This window comes from Aotus nancymaae, unplaced genomic scaffold, assembly GCF_030222135.1.
Source record: "Aotus nancymaae isolate 86718 unplaced genomic scaffold, 86718_ANA_hifiasm-v0.15.2.pri h1tg000030l, whole genome shotgun sequence".
Lineage (NCBI taxonomy): Eukaryota > Metazoa > Chordata > Mammalia > Primates > Aotidae > Aotus > Aotus nancymaae.
The window spans coordinates 27,120,859-27,137,072 of record NW_026988443.1 but is presented as its reverse complement, the minus strand read 5'-3'; the positions used below and the strand labels follow the sequence as shown (position 1 = coordinate 27,137,072).

General features: G+C 44.8%; 1 protein-coding gene across 1 annotated transcript in view; it reads left to right on the top strand.

The window, feature by feature from the left end:
- Positions 1–4,498: 4,498 nt before the first annotated feature.
- The window catches only part of IST1 (IST1 factor associated with ESCRT-III), a 30,282-nt gene continuing 18,566 nt past the window's right edge, over positions 4,499–16,214 (top strand). The window contains exon 1 of the mRNA XM_012437332.2: positions 4,499–4,587. The gene's annotated coding sequence lies outside the window, so the exon portion shown is untranslated. The remainder of the gene's footprint in view (positions 4,588–16,214) is intronic.

Here is a 16,214-nt window from a genome sequence, read left to right as displayed (position 1 = left end):
CTAACACTCCAGCCTAGAAGACAGAGCGAGACAATGTCTCAAAACAAACAAACAAACAAACAGCTGACCTGATAATGCCAGTCTAAGCAGCATGGTGAAACCCCATCTCTACAAAAAAAATACAATAAATTAACCAGGTATGGGGCATGTGCCTGTAGTCTCAGCTACTCAGGAGGCTGATGTGGGAGGATCACCTGAGCCCAAGATCATGGCTGCAGTGAGTCATGATTGCACCACTGCACTCCAGCCTGCACGACAGAGTGAGACCCTGTCTTAGGCAAAACAAAACAACCAAAAAAAAAAAAAATTGATAATGATTTTTGACCTGCACCTGCTTCACAGAAATGTCAGCCTCAAATTGAGCTAATGTGCTTATAAGTGCTTTGTAAACTGTAAAATGCCACAAAGATAAATTTAATATTCGTATATAGCCCTAATCAGTGATATTGATAAGTTCTCTGAAAGGTTGCTTCATAGGTTCTCTACAAAGTGATCTTGATTTTTCTTTTCCCTAGGCTTTGAGATGTCCAGAGCAGTTCCTATTTCATTGTATTTCTTTTATCATTGTTTTTTTCTTTTTCTTTTTTTTCCTTTCATTGTATATTCTTTAGTCTAAAAGCTGTCTGAGATGTTCCTCTTTCTAAATGTTAGTAGTGAAAACAAGGGAAATAACTCTACGCCCATCATCTTTCCCCTCTTTCTCTTACACGATATGTAGTAGTTTTATTGCAGAAGTCAGCAAACTTTTTTTTGCTTTTTTTTTTTTTCAGACAGTGTCTCACTCTATCACCCAGGCTGGAGTGCAGTGGCTCGATCTCAGCTCACAGCAAACTCCTCTGCCTCCCAGGTTCAAGCCTCAGCCTCCTGAGTAGCTGGGATGACACTGCACCACCACGCCTGGCTAATTTTTGCATTTTTTTTTTTTTTTTGAGATGGAGTTTCGCTTTTGTTACCCAGGCTAGAGTGCAATGGCACGATCTCGGCTCACCGCAACCTCCCCCTCCTGGGTTCAAGCAATTCTCCTGCCTCAGCCTCCCGAGCAGCTGGGACTACAGGCACGCGCCACCATACCCAGCTAATTTTTTTATATTTTTAGTAGAGACGGAGTTTAACCTTGTTGACCAGGATGGTCTCGATCTCTTGACCTCATGATCCACCCGCCTCGGCTTCCCAAAGTGCTGGGATTACAGGCATGAGCCACCACACCTGGCCTAGGGTCTCACTTTTGAGACAGGCTGGAGTGCAGTGGCACAATCATGGCTTACTGCAGCCTTGACCTCCCCAGGCTCAAGTTATCCTCCCACCTCAGTTTACTGAGTGGTTGGGACTACAGGTGCATGACACCAAGCCTGGCTGAATTTTTCTTTGTGTATTTTGTAGAGATGGGGTTCTGCTGTGTTGCCCCGGCTGGTATCAAACACCTGGGCTCAAGAGATCTGCCCACTTTGGCTTCCCAAAGTGCTGGGATTATGGGGTGAGCCACTGCACCTGGCTAAGATAGGTATTTTAAAGTAAATTACACTATAGGATTTTAGTATGCTACAATATGTGTAAAAAAGGCACATGGGCGGGACACGGTGGTTCACACCTGGTAATCCCAGCACCTTGGGAGGCCATGGTTGGCAGATCATGAAGTCAGGAGATTGAGACCATCCTGGCTAACACGGTGAAAACCCATCTCTACTAAAAATACAAAAATTAGCCCTGCATGGTGGCAGGTGCCTGTAGTCCCAGCTACTCACGAGGCTGAGGCAGGAGGTGGAGGCTGCAGTGAGCCGAGATTGTGCCACTGTACTCCAGCCTAGGCGACAGAGTGAGACTCCATCTAAAGAAAAAAAAATAAAGACACATGGTTTTACATGTAAATATCACTGGAAAAATACTGACACCATTAAACAGCCGTCAGACATTGTTCTAAGAGATTTTCAGAAATTAAAACATTTAATCCTCACGTCTTTTTTTTTTTGAGATGGAGTCTCGCTCTGTCGCCCAGGCTGGAGTGCAGTGGTGCGATCTTGGCTTACTGCAGCCTCCACCTCCTGGGTTCAAGCAATTCTCTGCTGCAGCCTCCCGAGGAGCTGGGCTTATAGGCACCTATCACCATGCCCGACTAATTTTTGTATTTTTAGTAGAGATGGGGTTTCATCATCTTGGCCAGGTTGGTTTCGATTTAGTGACCTCGTGATCCACCCATCTCAGCCTCCCAAAGTGCTGGGATTACAGGCATAAGCCACCACGCACCGCCTCGTGACTTTGTTAAGGTAGGTGGTGGTGTTTTACAGATGAGGAAACCAAGGCACAGAGAGATTAAGTAACTTGCAGAAAGACATAAGAATCTGGTTACAATGGTTACTCTAGTTCTGGAGAAGGGGACTGAAAGTCTGAGAATTAGAGGAGGGAGACATTTTCACTGTGCATCTTTTTGAGCTATGTGTGTAGTTTGCCATGTTTATGCATTACTTAAATTTTTTTTTTTTTGAAACAGAGTTTTGCTGTGTCACCCAGGCTGGTGTGCAGTGGCATGATCTCAGCTCACTGCAACTTCTGCCTCCTAGGTTCAAGCAATTCTTCTGCCTCAGCCTCCCAAGTAGCTGGGATTACAGGTGTGAGCCACCGCGCCCGGCCTGTATTTTTTTTTTTTCAGTAGAGACGGAGTTTCACCATGTTGGCCAGGCTAGTCTTGAACTCCTGACCTCAGGTTTTCCACTGGCCTAGGCCTTCCAAAGTGCTGGGATTACAGGCGTTGAGTCACTGAGCTGGCTTGGAACTTGGTTTTATCTTGAAATGTTGCAAATGGTTATAAAGATACAGTATTTCTAAACTCACATCAACATCTTACCATATCGGCTAGCTTCTACTTGTCATAAGAGTGCCCTGCTGCAAGCGTTAGATGCATATCCTCTATAGCAGGGGTCAGATGACTTCCTTCTGGAGACCCCCCTTTTTTTTTCTTTTTTCTCCCCCTGCTCTTGTTGCCCAGGCCAGAGTGCAATGACACAGTCTCGGCTCACGGCAACCTCTGCTCCCTGGGTTCAAGCAATTCTGCTTCAGCCTCCCGAGTAGCTGGGATTATAGGCATGTGCCAGCAAGCCCGGCTAATTTTGTTTTTTATTTTTTATTTTTTTGTAGAGACAGGGTTTCTCCATGTTGGTCAGGCTGGTCTTGAACTCCCAACCTCAGGTGATCCGCCCGCGTCAGCCTCCCAAAATGCTGTAATTACAGGTGTGAGCCAGCGCACCCAGCCCTTTCACTTTTTTTCTGTGGCCCAGGCTGGAGTGCTGTGGCATGATCACCGTTTACGGCAGCCTCGACCTCCTGGGCTTAAGCGATTTTCCTGCCTTAGCCTGCTGAGTAATTGGGGCCACACGTACGCACTGCCTAATTTTTTTTTTTTTTTTTTTTGAGACGAAGTTTCACTCTTGTTGCCTAGGCTAGAGTGCAATGGGGCGATCTCAGCTCACTGCAACCTCCGCCTCCCAGGTTCAAGCAATTCTGCCTCAGCCTCCCAAGTAGCTGCGATTATAAGCATCCGCCACCACGCCTGGCTAATTTGTTGTATTTTTAGTAGAAACGAGGTTTCACCACGTTGGCCAGGCTGGTTTCGTACTGCTGATCTCAGGTGATCCACCCGCCGTAGCCTCCCAAAGTGTTGGGATTACAGGCGTAAGCCACCGCGCCTAGCCTGCTCGCCTAATTTTTAATAACTTTTTTTGTAGCGATGGAGTCTCCCTATGTTGTTCAGGCTGGTCCCCAGTTCCTGGGCTCAAGCGATCCTCTCGCCTTGGCCTCCCAAAGTACTCAGAAGGCCCCTTCCAAGGCCAAGCAGAGAATGGTTTTCAAGTTAAAAACAAAGGTAACCAAGGAAAAAGTTTCCTCTGAATACCGAGATAAATTAGGGAAATCGCCAGAGAATGTGGTGCTGAGGTCACACTACGGAATTACACCACACAGACCGCAGCAATTCTGGTTGAAAGGGCAACGGGTCGGCTTAAAAGCGGGGCGGGGGAACACGAGTCCGTAGAGTGACACGAAGACGCTAGGTGAAGAGTCAGAGATAGCAGGCTTCGAAACCGGCTTCGCCGCTCCACCCAGGGGGAAAGTCCAGCGACGGACGGCAACAAATCTCAAGGAGCAACTCTTGGCGTCAGAGAGGCAGTACTGGGAGCCAGATATGATAGAATCCGGAGGCAGGGCACTGGGCACGGTAAGCCCGTGGGCGCAGAGTCCAAGAACCAGCAGCCGTTTCTGGCCTCACCCCGCCCAGAACAAAATTCCGGGCGCGCCCCCAGCAGCTGACTCAGTCGGCGTGTCGCGTCTCCCACGGCCTCCCGTGCCTCCGCCGCGGGAAGTAGTCCCCGGCCGCTCCCGCGCCAAAGGAAACCGAGGGAGGGAGCCCTGAGTCAGCGTGTGGGTCCCGGCAGCGGCGATCGCGCAGCCAATCCATGGAAAGGAGGGCGTGGCTAGCTCAGATCCCGTGGATCCCTCCGCCTGTGGTTGCTGTGCTGAGGCCTCGAGAGTCGCCATTTTGGATGCTGAACCCTGATTCTGAAGTCGGAGTCTGCAGTGTTCACGCCTGGATTCGGTCAGGTGAGTGTGGCATCCTCGGCGTCAGAGGTCTCCGTCTTCCTGTCTCCTCTGTGCCCCGGATTTAGCGGTCTCTAGCTAGCGCTAGGTCCCGGGCTTCAAACGACTTCGGAGGGGGCAGCTGAGGAGAAAGGGAAGGATCATGGAAGTGGGGGTCAGACCTGGGGTCAGGTCGTCGAGGGCCCGCGGCAGGGGAGGTTGCCCCAGCCGGGGTGGGGGGCGTCGCAGGGTCGCGAGCAGCTCGGGGGCCGCTGGTCGTTGATACTCCGAGCCGCTTAACTTTCCCTTAGTCTTCTTGCCCCGAGGTGTGTTTTCCCTGGGGCGGAAACGCCGCGGCCTCGGCGAGGGCTTCTCGGCGACACCCCTACCCCCTCTCTTCTGGCCCGGAGAGACTTCGGGAAGGTCGGGGCCTCCAGTGCCTCGAGAGACCGTTGTCCCTGAGCCTGGTCCACTTCCGCCGGGCGGGATAGCCTCCTGGGCTTGTTCCTGGGCTGAGGGGCGGACTTGGGTCCAGTTTGGCCGGAGAAAATTACATTTTCTTTCGCTGAAGCGAGCAGCGGCCTCTGCTCGGTTTCTCGCATCCTGCGTGTGTGGTGAGAGGTCTTGGGAGGATCCTTGGGCCTCTCTTCTTTGTTATCTCGGCGCTTCTCCTCCGCGGTGCTGGAGGTGAGCACTTGGAATTCACCAGCATAAACTTTGAGGAGGGTCGGGACCCAGGAACTGTAGGTTAATTACGAAAGACACAGCAGCTTCACTCTGTAGTAGTAAACTTAAAATCTGGTCGGAAACAGATCTTTAGGGGAAACTTGAATTTTAAAACTATGCGTAATATTTTAACTTTTTATTTTTTATTATGGAAAATGTCAAGCAGACATGAGTGTGATGAATCCTCTCATGCAGTTTCAAACACAATCACTTAATGCCGAACCTTGTTTTATCTATACCTCTCCCATTCTGTAGTTTTCTAAGTTAATAAACTAATAGTTGAAATGTATATATATATTTCCTTCTCCTTTCCAAGTAGAAGACTTTTGGCTTTTGTACCTAGAAGCCGGTATTTCGTGGGAAATTTTGTTTTTTAGCTTCCTCAGAACTTCTGGGATAGGACTTGGTAATAGTCATTAGATGATAAAAGTGGCCAGTTGTGGTGGCTCACCCCTGTAATCCCAGCACTTTGGGAGAGCTAGGTGGGAGGATCACTTAAGCCCAGGAATTGGAGACCAGCCTGGGCAACATAGCAAAACCCCGCTCTAGCTCTCTATAAAAATAAAAAGTTAGCCAGGTGTGGAGGCGCGCATCTATAGTCCGGGAGACTGAGGTAGGAGGATTGTTTTAAGCCTAGGAGGTCGAGGCTGAGTTGGTAATTGAGCCACTGCACTCCAGTCTGGAGGACCGAGAGAGACCCTGTCTTTAAAAAAAAAAATTAAAAAAAGGCGGTGGAGGGGGTGGTTCTCTTTCCCAGGCTGGAGTGTAGTGGTGCAATTACTTCTCCCTGCAGCCTTGCCCTCCCACGCCTCGGGAGTAGCTGAAACTACACAGGCCCACACCCGGCTTTTTTTTTTTTTTTTTCTGGTGGGGGTTGGGGTGTAAGGGTATGGATGGGAGAGATGGGAGTTTTTTCATGTTGTCCAGGCTGGTCTTGAACTCCTGGGCTCAAGTGATCCTTCCAGAGTGCTGGGATTAGAAGTATTTTGAATCCCCAGTGTTAGTGTTACATTTTAAAGTGATCCAGTTTCGTATAACTTATTTTTTAAATAGTGTAATTATTTTGTCCAAATAATTTTTCATTCTTCCTCTTTGTTCTTGTATCTCTGGGTTCTAAATTATCAGGAGCTCCAGAATTTCTATATCTAGTTTATTTGATTTAAGCTCCGATTGTTGTAAAATAATCAGAATCAAGTTCCAGGATTATACAATAAAACTGGAAAACAAAGTGTAGGATAATCATTCCAAATGCAGGAAAAGTAATATGCTCATGAATACTTATGTCAGCATTATTTATATGGTACACATGTCAAAAATTTGGAGAATTGATTAGAAAATTATTACTGAGTGGGATATTGGATAGCGTCAGCTATTCAAAATTTTAGACTGTAACATGATATGATGAGAAGGATTCTATATTGTTGAGTCCATGAGTACCGCTTTGCAAAAATATGCCTTAAGAAACACTCTTGCCGGGCTTGGTGGCTCACGCCTGTAATCCAAGCACTTTGGAGGCCAAGGCAGGCGGATCACCTGAGGTCGGGAGTTCAAGACCAGCCTGACCAACATGGTGAAACCCTGTCTTAAAAAAAAAAAAAGGAAAGAAACACTCTTGGCCGGGTGCCATGGCTCATGCCTGTAATTCCAGCACTTTGGAAGGCCTAGGTGGGCAGATCACTTGAGGTCAAGAGTTCAAGACCAGCCTGGCCAATATGATGAAACCCCACCTCTACTAAAAATACAAAAAAATTAGCCAGGTGTGGTGTTGCCACATGTAACCCCAGCTACTCGGGAGACCGAGGCAGGAGTATCGCTTGAACCCTGGAGCCAGAGGTTGCAATGAGTCAAGATCATGCCACTGCACTCCAGCCTGGGTGACAGAGCCAGTCTCCGTCTCAAAGAAAGAAAGAAAGAAAGAAAAACACTTTTGGGGACGGGCACTGCGGCTCATGCCTGTAATCCCAGCAGTTTGGGAGGCTGAGATGGGTGGATCATGTGAGGTCAGGAGTTTGAGACCAGCCTGGCTAACATGGTGAAACCCCATCTCTACTAAAACAAAAAAGGGTGTGGTGGCAGGCACCTGTAATTCAAGTTACTTGAGAGGCTGAGGCAGGAGAAGCACTTGAACTCAGGAGGCAGAGACTGCGGTGAGCCGAAATTGCGCCACTGCACTCCAGTCTGGGCGACACAGACTCTGTCTTAAAAAAACAAACAGGCCAGGCACTGTGGCTCATGCCTGTAACCCCAGCATTTTGGGAGGCTGAGGTGGGCAGATCATGAGGTCAGGCATTCAAGACCAGCCTGACCAACATGGCAAAACCCTGTCTCTACTAAAAATACAAAAAATTAGCTAAGCGTGGTGACGGGCGCCTGTAATCCCAGGTACTCAGGAGGCTGAGGCAGGAGAATCGCTTGAACCTGGGAGGCAGAGATTGCAGTGAGCTGAGATCTTGCTATGGCATTCCAGCCTGGGCAACTGAGCGAGACTCCATCTCAAGAGAAAAAAAAAAAACACTCTTGGTAAAAGACCCAGCGAATTTTCTATAATGTTTTTATATCAATTGTATTGAGAAACAAAGATAAAGATACTTTCATAATGCCTGTGCATTTCAGTATTTATAGCTCCTTCAAGAAAATTTTGATGGTCTCTGAATTCTGAAGCCTTATTTTCTTGTGAATAACACATGATGCTGTGGGTCTTACAGTCTTCCCTTTTTTTTTTTTTGGAGACGGAGTCTTGCTCTGTTGCCTAGGCTGGAGTGTAGTGGCACGATCTCGGCTCACTGCAACCTCAGCCTCCTGGGTTCAAGCGATTCTCTTGCTTCAGCCTCCTGAGTATTTGGGACTACAGGCGCATGCCACTATGCCCGGCCTATTGTATTTTTAGTAGAGATGGGCACCATATTGGTCAGGCTGGTCTTGAACTTTGTGATCCACCTGCCTCTGCCTCCCAAAGTACTGGGATTACAGGCATGAACCACTGCACGCCTCCCAGTCTTCTTTTTAAATTAAATATTCAGTCTTAATTAGTTTGGCCAGTAAGATTTGATTATAGTGGGAAAATACACAGTAAACTTTGTACCACTTGTACATGAAAAGCTTCTGAAGGAATTGGAGCACCAGGCATGGCGGCTCATGCCTGTAATTCTAGTACTTTGGGAGGATGAGGCAGGAGGACTGCTGAGCCCAAGAGTTGGAGACCAGCCTGGGCAACATAGCAAGGCCCCATCTTTATTAATAACAATTTTACAAAAGATAAAAGGATTTGGGCTATATTATCTTGGAAATGTGTCCTGACACCCCATTGTGTCTCTTCCTACTCTAATGTCACATCTTCATTACTCCAATACAGTGGTCATACCCAAATCTGTTTGTATCACTTGTTTTTTAAGAAAAAGAGATCAGATGCTGGGCGCAGTGTCCTGTAATCCCGGTACTCTAGGAGGCCGAGGCCAGTGGATCATCTGAGGTCAGGAGTTAAGAGACCAGCCTGCCAATGTGGTGAAACCCGGTCTCTACTAGAAGAAATCAGCTGGGTATGGTGGCAGATGCCTGTAATCCCAGCTACTTGGGAGGCTGAGGCAGGAGAATCACTTGAATCTGGGAGTTGGAGGTTGCAGTGAGTTGAGATTGCACTATTGCATTCCAGCCTGGTCAAGGAGAGTGAAACTCTGTCTCAAAAAAAAGAAAAAAAAAAGATCAGAATAAATAAAATAATACATTTCAAAACCAAAAGTTTTTGTACATATTGCAGTGTCTGTAGCCACTCTTGACCCGGCTCTCTCCCCTCCTCACTTGGTACTTTTAGAGCTACAAACACTAAAGTCTTTTTTTCTTTTCTTTTTTTTTTTTTTTTGAGCTACTTTTAACTACTGCTACTTTGAATAGGCTTTCAGGGTCACTACCTCTGGGCAGCTTTATTCTTTTGGGCAGCAACTCTGATTCATTTACTCCCCCAAATATCCTAAGAGGAAGGATTCATTCCACGGTTTTACTTTGCTTATTCAAGATGAGGAGGCTATCTAGCTCCCAAAGTCTCAGCTAGTTGAGTGATAAAAGAGAGACTGGATGGGTTTGCTGTACCAGTGTTAAGAACTGGAGTAAAGTGAAGGATTGGAAGGTGCAAGAATGGCACATGAGGCTGTTGATTCATGTGTGGCACTAATAAAAATAATGGTGTTACACTAATATTTACATATATAAACAGAATAGAATACCAAGAACTAGTATTGTGGTCACTAGTTCATAAACATTTTTTAGGGTTTATGTTAAAATTGCTTACTTGTCTTATTGTTTTTATGTCAGCTATACCCATTTGATTGTGAACCCCTTGAAAGCTAGGGAAGCTCTCATTTAAATGTCTTTTGTAGACAGTGGCTTAGCACAGTGTTTGATAGAATAGCACTCAACAAATATTTGGTGAGTGAGTGAATGACAGTAAAGATGTTGAAGCACAGAGTGGTTTTAGAGTAACCTCTGAATCACAAAAATAATTTTAGATTACTTACTGGACAGTGTTAGTATGTGATGTGTATATAATCACATATGTATGAAAATTTGTTCATGTTTGTTAATGTGTATGTAAACAGTAACTGTTGACTACAATATTTTATTAACTTTTAGGTTATTGTCTCCAAAATTAATGTTCCTAATCATACAAGATAACAAAGTTTATATTATGTTTAGCTTTGGAAACAGGTTCAAATTTTGAGATAGTAATTAAGTCAGTCTTTTGTTTTAAATTCATTTTTAGTCTAATGATTTATTTAATGTACTGGTAATCATATTCTTATTTTACAAAGAAACTAATCATTAAAGACAATGACAGTAAACCACAAAAGTAATAACTAAGTAGTTATAACTAAGTAGTTATTACTTTTGTGGTTTACTGTCATTGTCTTTAATGATTAGTTTCTTTGTAAAATAAGAATCTGTTGAGGAGTTGAAATTCTCAGTACTTGACAAAATAGTTTAGCAAATTGTTTTTCTTTCCTTAAATCTAAAACAAGATGATGTAAATTCATAGAATATTTTAAAAAGCATGTGACTTTTAATTAAAATTTCTTCTAATTAACATAATACATGAGTGATAGCTTTGTACAATACGCTGTGCTAGGCAATATGGGAGTGACAGTGACATGTAAGAAAAAGTTGAAAGGCTGGGGAAGGTGGCTCATGCTTGTAATTCCAGCTCTTTGGGAGGCTGAGGCGGGAGGATCACCTGAGGTGGGGAGTTTGAGACCAGCCTGACCAACATGGAAAAACCCCGTCTCTACTAAAAATACAAAAATTAGCCGGGTGTGGTGGCACATGCCTGTAATCCCAGCTACTTGGGAAGGCTGAGGCAGGAGAATCACTTGAACCCTGGAGGTGGAGGTTGTCCTGAGCCCAGATGGGCCATTGCACTCCAGCCTGGTTAACAAAAGTGAAACTCTGTTTCGAAAAAAAGAAAACAAAGAAACAGTTGCAGTCCTGCAGTGAGATTGAAACAGATTAATCAAAATTGTTAAAGGTGGTGGGAAGATACAAAGCATACCTTAAACATTTTATTTTAACATAAAACACACAAAAAAAGGCTAGCTAATCTTTAGAGGAAGAGCTAAGACTGGGCCGGGCGCAGTGGCTCAAGCCTGTAATCCCAGCACTTTGGGAGGCCCAGGCGGGTGGATCATGAGGTCAAGAGATCGAGACCATCCTGGTCAACATGGTGAAACCCCGTCTCTACTAAAAATACAAAAAATTAGCCGGGCATGGTGGCGCGTGCCTGTAATCCCAGCTACTCAGGAGGCTGAGGCAGGAGAATTGCCTGAACCCAGGAGGCGGAGGTTGCGGTGAGCCGAGATCGCGCCATTGCACTCCAGCTTGGGTAACGAGCGAAACTCCGTCTCAAAAAAAAAAAAAGAGCTAAGACTTTTTAAAATATGGGTACATTGACTGGAATTTGTTTAATAAATGTTTATATGGTGCTTGTTGTGTACATATAACACAATATCCTAATTTCTTTCTTTTCTTTTCTTTTCTTTTTTTTTGAGACAGTCTTGTTCTGTCACCCAGGTTGGAGTGTAGTGGTGTAGTCTTGGCTTACTGCAACCTCCACTTCCTGGGTTCCAGCAGTTCTCCTGCCTCAGTCTCCTGAGTAGCTGGGACTACAGGTACGTGCTACCATCCCTGGCTAATTTTTGTATTTATAGTAGACGGGGTTTCACCATGTTGGTCAGGATGGTCTCAATCTCCCAACCTTGTGATCTACCTGCCTGAGGCTCCCAAAGTGCTGGGATTACAGGTGTGAGCCACTGCACTCGGCCGTGCTTATCCCATTTTTATTTAATTATATAATTTTTGAATGTTTGAGTTTAGGTCTGCATTTTATTATTTGTTCTTTTCTCTCATTTTTGTTTCTGTTTTCCTGCTTTTTGGGCTCTTTGAACACATTTTAAATTCCAGTTTAAAATCTGTTTTTTTTTTTGTGTATAGTTTTTTTTTGGCGGGGGAGGGAGATGGAGTATCACTCTGTCACCGAGGCTGGAGTGTAATGGCAAGGTCTTGGCTCACTGCAACCTCCGCCTCCTGGGTTCAAGTGATCCTCTCGCTTCAGCCTCCCAAATAGCTGGGACTACAGGTGTGTGCCACCACACCCAGGTAATTTTTGTATTTTTAGAAGAGACGGGGTTTCACTATGTTGGCCAGGCTGGTCTCAAATTCCTGACCTTGTGATTCACCAGCCTTGGCCTCCCAAAGTGCTGGGATGACAGGCATGAACCACTGCACCCAGCCTGCTTTAAAACCACCTTTACAATTTTTTTTTTTTTTTTTTGAAATGCAGTTTTGCTCTTGTTGCCCAGGCTGGAATGCAGTGGTGTGAACTCGAGTCACTGCAACCTCCACTTTCCTTTTAAGCGATTCTCCTGCCTCAACCTACTGAGTAGCTGGGATTACAGGTGCCCACTACCTCGCCCAGCTAATTTTTTTTTTTTTTTTTTTGGTAGAGACAGTGTTTCATCATGTTGGCCAGGCTGGTGTTGAACTTCTGACCTCAGGTGACCACCTGCCTTGGCATCCCAAAATGCTGGGATTACCAGGTGTGAGCCACTGTGCCCAGCCGGCAATTCTTTTAGAGCAGGTGTACTGGTGACAAATTCTCTTACTAGTTTTTCCTCATCTGCAAAGACTTTGATTTCTGAGGGATATTTTCGTTGGATATATATTTTGTTTATTTGTTTGTTTTTGTTTTTTTTGAGACAGAGTCTTGCTCTGTCACTAGGCTGGAGTGCAGTGGTGCGATCTCGGCTCACTGCAACCTTCTACTCACTTGTTCAAGTGATTCTCCTGCCTGAGCCTCCCAAGTAGCTGAGATTACAGGCATACGCCATCATGCCCAGCTAATTTTTGTATTTTTAGTAGAGATGGGGCTTCACCATGTTGGCCAGGTTGATCTCCATCTCCTGATCTCGTGATCCGCCCACTTCAGCCTCCCAAAGGGTTGGAATTACAGGCGTGAGCCACCGTACCTGGCCCTAGATATATAACTTGAAGCTGACAGTTCTTTTCTTTCAACACTTTAAAAATGTTGCTTCGCTTCCTTTTAGACTCCCTTGTTTCTGAAGTGAAATCTACAGTCATCTAATATGTCCCTTGTAGGTAATGCATTGTTTTTCCCTGACTGCTTTCATTATTTAAAAAAATTGTCGGCCGGGCATGGTGGCTCACGCCTGTAATCCTAGCACTTTGGGAGGCCGAGGCAGGTGGATCACGAGGTCAGGAGTTCGAGACCAGCCTGGCCAACATGGTGAAACCCTTGTATTTTCTACTAAAAATACAAAAATTAGCCAGGCATGGTGGTGTGTGCCTGTAGTCCCAGCTACTTGGGAGGCTGAGACAGGAGAATCACTTGAACCCAGGAGGTGGAGGTTGCAGTGAGCCGAGATCGCGCCATCACACTGCAGCCTGGGCAACAGAGCGAGACTCTGTCTAAAAAAAAGTCTTTGGCTTTTAGCAGTTTGATTATGAGTCTGGACTTGAATTTCTTTGGGTTTTGTCTGATTCAAGTTTGCTGAGCTTTTGAAGTCTAATCAGTTAATATATTTTACTAAATTTGGGAGGTTTTCAGGCAGTATTTTTTCCTTTTTCTTCTTCTTTTTTTAAATGTCAGATCTTAAAAAGGTAGTATTTTAAAAAATATTCTTAAAGAATAAAAATATTCTGGCCGGGTGCGTTGGCTCACACCTGTAATCCCAGCATTTTGGGAGGCATAGGCAGGTGGATCATGAGGTCAGGAGAGCAATACCATCCTGGTCAACGTGGTGAAACCCTCATCTCTAGTAAAAATACAAAAATTAGCTGGGTGTGGTGGTGCATGCCTGTAGTCCCAGCTACTCAGGAGGCTGAGGCAGGAGAATTGCTTGAACCCAGGAGGCAGAGGTTGTAGTGAGCCAAGATCTTGCCACTACACTCCAGCCTGTGTGACAGAGTGAGACTCTGTCTCAAAAAAAAAAAATTATTTCTCCTATCCTTAAGGGATTTAATGACCCAACTGTCATTAAGACATTAAGACTCCTTGCTCTTGTCCTACAGATGTGTAAGTCTTTGTTCATTGTTTTCAATTTTTTTGTTTTTTGTTTTTTTTCTATTTTGAGACAAAATCTTACCATATTGCTCAGGCTAGTCAACTAAACTAGGCTCAAGCAGTCCTGCCTCAGCCTCCCAAATAGTAATAATTAGTTCTAAGATTTGTTTCCTCTTTATGTCTTTATTCTTTTATCTTTCCATTCAAAAGAAATTTGCCTTAGTTGTTGCAGCACATATATATATATATATATATATATATTTTTTTTTTTTTTTTTTGAGACAGAGTTTCGCTCTTGTTACCCAGGCTGGAGTGCAATAGCGCGATCTTGGCTCACCGCAACCTCCGCCTCCTGGGTTCAGGCACTTCTCCTGCCTCAGCCTCCTGAGTAGCTGGGATTACAGGCACGCGCCACCATGCCCAGCTAATTTTTTGTATTTTTAGTAGAGACGGGGTTTCACCATGTTGACCAGGATGGTCTCGATCTCTTGACCTCATGATCCACCCGCCTCGGCCTCCCAAAGTGCTGGGATCACAGGCGTGAGCCACCGCGCCCGGCCTTTTTTTTTTTTTTTTTTTTTAAGACAGAGTCTTGCTCTGTTGCCCAAGCTCTAGTGCAATGGCATGATCTGAGCTCACTGCAACTTCTGCCTCCCCAGTTCAATCGATTCTCCTGCCTAAGCCCCCTCAGTAGCTGGGACTGCAGGCATGCACCACCACACTTGGCTAATTTTTGTATTTATTTATTTTTATTTATTTTTAATTAAAAAAAATTTTTTTTTTAAGACAGAGTTTCACCATGTTGGCCAGGTTGGTCTTGAACTCCTGACCTCAGGTGATTCGCCCGCCTCGGCCTCCCAAAGTGCTGAGATTACAGGCGTGAGCCACCACGCCCAGCCCAATTTTTGTATTTTTAGTAGAGGAGGTATTTCACCATTTTGGCCAGGTTGGTCTCAAACACCTGACCTTAGGTGATCCACCTGCCTTGGCCTCCCACAGTGTTGGGATTACAGGTGTGAGCCATCATGCCCAGCCAGCATTTTTATAGTAGCTGCTTTAAAGTCTTTGTCAGTTTTAATTCCAACATTGGTGTTAGTTGACGTGTGAGTTGAAATTTTCTCAGTGGGTATTTCACCCACTCTGTGTCTATACCAGTGGTCCCTTTTCTAGTTCCTCAAGCCAGGACCTGAGAGTTCTTGATGCTCTTTCTGTCTGCTGATGCTCTTTTCTGGGTTTCAGGCTGCTGTGCATCCAGGCCAGGGAACATCAGAGTGAAAAATGATAAACTCGCTGCCAGTTTATTGGTACTTCAAATTTTAGTCTTCTTTGTCCATCTGCTGTTATTTTTCAGAGTTCTCAAATAGCTGCTACATGCATTCTGTTCCTGTTTTATAGCTTCATTCAGTGAAAGAGACATTGAACGTAGAATCCTGTTGCTTACATTTTTTACTTCTGTTTTTAAGGACTACCCATGTTGCACTAAGTACAGCTGTTTAATTCTGTCTGCTGCATAGTGTTCTGTCATGTTTTGTCACCTTTTATTGGTCCTTTTTTTTTTTTTTTTTTTTTTGAGACAGGGTCTTACTCTGTCACCCAGGCTGGAGTGCTGTGGCATGAATACAGCTCTCTGCTGCCTCGTTGACTTCCTGGCCACATTGAGCCTCCCACCTCACCGTCCCAAGTAGCTAGGACCACTGGCATGCACTACCATGCCTGGCTAATTTCTAGATATTTTGTAGAGACAGGGTCTTGCCATGTTGCCTAGGCTTGTCTCGAACTCCTGGCCTCAAATGATCCTCCTGGCTGGACCTCCCAAACTGGTCGGATTATAGGCAAGGACCACGGTACTTGGCCTCATGTTCTCTTGAAATGGACACTTAGCATTCTTCCACCTCCTTACTAGCACAAAATGCGTACTTGTGTCTTCATGGTGCTATGTACAAATTTATTTGGTGGTGTATGTCCAGGAATGGGATTGCTGTGTCTTAAAGTATATGGATAGCTTTCATTAAAGCATACTTTTCTTTAAATACTGACAAATTAGTGTCTAAAATGGTCATATCAATTTATTTATATTGCCCAGTATTTGAAATCGTACTTCTAATTTTTGCCAGTCTGACAGGTATAATCTTATCTTTGTTAACACCTTAACTTCTAGGATTATACAAAATAGTATATGAAAACTTGAAGAATAACTTTTTAGGTTATCCTTCTCTTAGAAATGTCACTGTTCACTTGACAAGTTTGGTGTATCCATGTTAAGCTGGAGTAATTATCTGCAAAGGGCAAGATCTTTGTAGGAATCATGATAGAGGTATACTCAGGAATATTTTTTGTGCCTTTCTAAACTTAATTACCTTAT